Genomic DNA, 4,791 nt, shown 5'->3' with positions numbered 1-4,791 from the left:
AACGACCTTTGTCCCCTTTTCGAACAGCTCTAGAGAGCACAACTAAGCAAGAGAATTCGTTAGCAGTCGTACGAGCTTTTATGCCAGAGTCGGCGTAGGCGTAGATTTCGGCAAAGCATTGCAATCAGTTTAATGTAATTCGTTCGGGCGTTTTGAACTCGCCACCGCGATGCGATCCCGGCCAAAGTATGTTTAATTTGAGCCCCATGCCCCATCGCGGCAAATAATTGTAAAAAAAGGCAATTTTCGAGCCCCATTTTATTTCGGTAGTGGTGAAGAAAAGATATGGAAAATTAGTGCAAGAGAAAATAGAAATTTTAAGTTAGGTTAATTTGCGGAAAAATTGCAAGAAAAAGAATAATGAAGAATGAAATAAGATATATGTAAAGAGCAATGTGCGGCAAAGAGCAATATTAATTCGTTGCATTCCTGTAAAAATTATTGGAAAAATCAAGTTAAATAGTTAAAGTTAAATAAGTTATATCTTCTTATATCTTAGCTGGTCTATCGTGTACCATGTAGCAGGAAGCTACCAGTAGACGCTTCTTCTTGCTTTCTAGCAACACCACAGGAAGGTCGTCCAAGCTGTAATGAGACATAAGGTAAGATTGAAAACCCTTCCGTACGAGTGTGGCTCTATTTCTGCTTACCGATGGTGTGTAAAACGCATTATAGCTTGAGGACTTCAGTCCGGCGACGGCATTGCCCGAGGCAACCCATTGCTCTTGGACCAGAGCTATAGAGGACCATTGCTCCATGCGCATGCACCGTTTTCCGCCGCGCCTCGGCCATAGTGCCATTCTCATCGCTCCTGTCAATGAGTGTCACGATAAAATTATTTATTAGAAACTAAGATAAAATCCATTCTTTAAACTAAACAGTAATATAATTAATATAAAGAACATGAAGGCATAAAAGTATAATGGTAATAATAATAATAATAATGGTATAATTCAAAAACATTCATATTATATTTTACCAAAAATATCGGAAGGCTAATTTAAATTAGTTGCCTTCAGATATTTAGTTTTCTTTAGTTGGTTCAATTATTTCAATGACGACTACATTGCACATTACTATACAACAATTCTCAGATCATAAATACACAGCATAAGTACATAAAAGTTGAGAAGCAAAACATGAAAGCTCCAACTCTAACCGAATTGAGTAAAATTAATTTACCAACACTCCATATCCATCGATGAAAGCGTTTTCTTCGTCGATATGTTAGCTTAGTTCTTAATAAAATAAAAAAAAGTATAAAAAAATTAAATCTTTCCTTATTCTGACAGTTCATTATTAATGGTAAATATTTTTATAGTTCGGTTGTGGTATAAAGCTAACCAAACTATTGTTTTTTTTTATATCTTTACAACGAAGCTAGGTTATGCTGCGACGAGTTCTTCTTCTGGGCCATCCAATCAGCTGCTGCCTATAAAACCAGCTGTCTGGGTATGGACTTCCTTCGCCTTCACCTTTTGTTTACGGCTTACTGCCAATTTCGAACACCTTCTTCCTTTGCCACATAATGCACTCCCGAGTACTTTCTGATCGTTCTTACTCCGCCGTTGCCAAACGTAACCAAACGGTAACCCCCATGTGAAAGGGGGTGAAAGGAAGATGGTGACATTTCCCTTTTTTGCTCTCTTGCGTCTTTTCGTCAACATCGCATATACACACAGCAGTGTTAACGAACTTAGTTAGTGGAACAATGCAAAGAAGAAAAAAGTTATGCTGCCCGAACTTCTTTTACCTACCTATGTACTTATTTGCGAATGAAAAACTGTTAATATGTATGTACGCATTATATGTAATATAATATAAATAAAAAAATATATATATAATCTACGGTGTGACGAAGTAAGCTTCCTTTCTTGTTTTATTTAAAGTATGTGTGTATGTACGAGGTCACAATCTCGACCCATATGTAGATATATGTAAATAGTAGATTTAAGTTAAGGTCACAATCTCGACCCATATGTAGATATACATATGTAAATAGTAGATTTAAGTTAGTTAAAAAAAAGTAAATAGTAGATTTAAGTTAGTTATAACCCTAGGAATAAGTCTCGCCTAGATAAGCACACACAACACCAACAGAGACAACACCAGCAGGCACAACATCTGCAGAGACAAGGATCGGTAGAGCAACACATCACGGCAGAGCCATACATCACGGCAGAGCCATGCTCCACGGCAGAGCCACTCATCACGCCAGAGCCATATATCGGCAGAGCCATATCCCGGCAGAGACGCATCCCTTAACGGCAGAGCTAACGATCGACAGAGCCGACACACGGGCAGAGACGCGAGCAGGAGAGAGCGGAATTGGCAGTGCGCAGCCGCCGGCAAGAGCGAATTCCGAACAGCGCAGATCGCGGCAGAGGGACTGCAGATCGGGGCAGCGACTCAATGCGCAGAAGCCGACACGAGCCGAGAAAGGGACGAAGAGCGGCCAGGCACCTGCAGCCGAGGGAGTGAGGGAGACCATCCATGAAGCAAGCTGCTGTCCCTACACAGAACAAATACTCGTTGGTTGAATCTACAATTTTTTTTAGGTTGAATTACAGTAAAGCTGCAGTCAATGTATTTTGTTGTTGGATTGATGACTCCACGAAACTGTCGTGACAGTCAAATACAGTCACATTTACGTATCATTACGTATGCGTGTGTTTTTTATTGTTGGCTTTCCGAACTGCAAATGACTGTCAACTGCAGTCGAGTTACTGTAGGTTTTACGTACAAAATGAAGAGTATTTCATGTTCTTGTTTGTTCTTATTTGTATTCCCTAGGTGAGCATAAAATAAATAACTTGCCAGAGCCATAAATTTAAATAATTTATTAATTTATAATTAAAATCCAAAACTTTTTCTGCCTACTTAAATAAATTCTAGTATATTTATGGCAAATGATCGCATTTTATTTCGGAAAGTTTACTTGTAGAATAAAAGTCAAATAAAATGAAGTGAAAAAAATTTAACTCAGTAATGGTTTTGAGAATTGGATATATTGCCAGTTACAGCTATTATTCTTGGTAAGTACCATTTTATGCAAGTTTCTGCGAGCACGATGCACTTTACATACATATGTCCATTACAAATATACATATGTATGTGCACACATATTTACATACTGCCAACTTCAGTATATTTATAAAAAATGTTTATATATTTGGTTTTAAAAGTTTTTTAACTTTAAATGTTGTCTATTTTATTCTAAGTGGAGGAACATTGGATATACCAACTCTTAGAGACTATAAGGACCAGAAGCAATTATTTGACACTTAACATATTTCAATAAATAGCAATTTAATTTTTAACAAATAAAAAAATTATATACATTTTAAACGTTTTCTGTTTTTAATGTGGGTGTAAATTTTTACTGTAAATATGGTATTTAATAGTATTCTGCGGTTATCTACAGTTAAACTTTTAAATACTGTAATTTACTAATTTCGTTGGTTAAGGAATTTCTACTGCAAAATAGTGGTTGGATTTACTGTAAAGCAGTCAGGGTTGAGGACATTTAACTGCAGAATTTATTGGATTTACTGCAGGAATTTTTTCTGTGTAGGAATGTCAGGAACCCTTAGGATCGTGGCGGCGCTATCATCAAAGCTAAGGGCAGAACTGGGCCACGGTCAGGCCACCGAGTTCCAGGACAACCGCCTCCGCCAAGACGCACAGCGAGTGCGTGAGCATAACCATGGACCCCCAAGCAGAGCATTAGTCTGTGTGTGTGTTTGTATGCACGAGAAAGATAAGATTTAAAATTAAGTTAAGCTCTAAGTAAAAAAGTTTTGAATTTTGTTGCCGCTGAAGATTCTTTGGAAAATTTGAAAATATGATTTATTTATTAAATAAAAAATAACTTAATTTTTGTTGTTCTAAACATTATTGTTGCATTTGTGCTTCTAATAATTTGTGATTTTAGAGGTATTTAATAGCTTGAATGTTTCTTGAATCAAGATAATTATTGTAAGAATAATGCCTCGTAATTTTTTTAGGGCCTTAAAGTTATTACAGTTTGAGTGATTTTTTTTTATTAGTTTTTATAAGTATTGAAAGATAATACAACTTATTATTGCAGTAGCACCTGAACTCACTGCAACATTTTTCTGTACGTAACGGTACAGATTAATGTTTTTGAATGCATTCCAGCAAATAAAAGCTGTGGGTGTTCTAATGTGTATACTTGTAAGGAATTTTCCAGCGACCGCCTCTTTTCAAAAAAGTTAGCAAATTGGAAGCCAACAATTATAGATGAATCTCTAAGTTGTCGGCGATTCCAATATGTTTCGAAATCGTAATAACTCCCCATTTGCAGCACCTTTGCAGATCAGTTATTTCTCTATGTCAACATGGTTTTATTGAGCGAAGATCAACAAAAACAAACCTTTTGGAGCTCTCTACATCTATATATATAAAAATGCTCTGTTCGTGTAAGCAAAAACTGAGGTTCCAGCTCGGTTATTGTCTACTTTTGATGTTGATAGCTTATCTGCATTTGCGAATATATAAATTTTTTCGCGTTTCCCCGTGCCCCTACTGCTGCGCCCTCTACAGGCAGCCAGCTGAATCAAAGCATTTCCTGTCAAACATTCAAAACATATTGAAAGAAGAAATTGGAGATACAAATTTTATTTTTTTGTTCAGATTCAGTAAGTAACGAAGTCATGCCACCCAAGAAGTCGAGTTTGGGTTGTCGTACTCGCAATACAGAAGCAATACAGATTACGAATATGACTGACGAAGAACGGGCCTCCATCCGAGAGACTGAGCGGCTGAATG

At 36.9% G+C, this 4,791-nt stretch overlaps 1 long non-coding RNA gene across 1 annotated transcript; it reads right to left on the bottom strand.

Annotated features, from left to right (window-relative positions):
• Positions 1–308: 308 nt before the first annotated feature.
• On the bottom strand, positions 309–768 carry LOC147642689 (uncharacterized). The gene is made up of 2 exons (XR_015273155.1): positions 651–768; positions 309–585 (listed from the first exon to the last, which is right to left on the bottom strand). It is a non-coding gene; the product is annotated as an uncharacterized LOC147642689 (long non-coding RNA).
• Between the last annotated feature and the right edge of the window lie 4,023 nt (positions 769–4,791).

Source organism: Drosophila serrata, unplaced genomic scaffold (genome assembly GCF_035046125.1).
Source record: "Drosophila serrata isolate PLE 108 unplaced genomic scaffold, ASM3504612v1 contig_371, whole genome shotgun sequence".
Lineage (NCBI taxonomy): Eukaryota > Metazoa > Arthropoda > Insecta > Diptera > Drosophilidae > Drosophila > Drosophila serrata.
The sequence above is the reverse complement of the archived record's forward strand: the minus strand, read 5'-3'. Positions and strand labels throughout refer to the sequence as shown.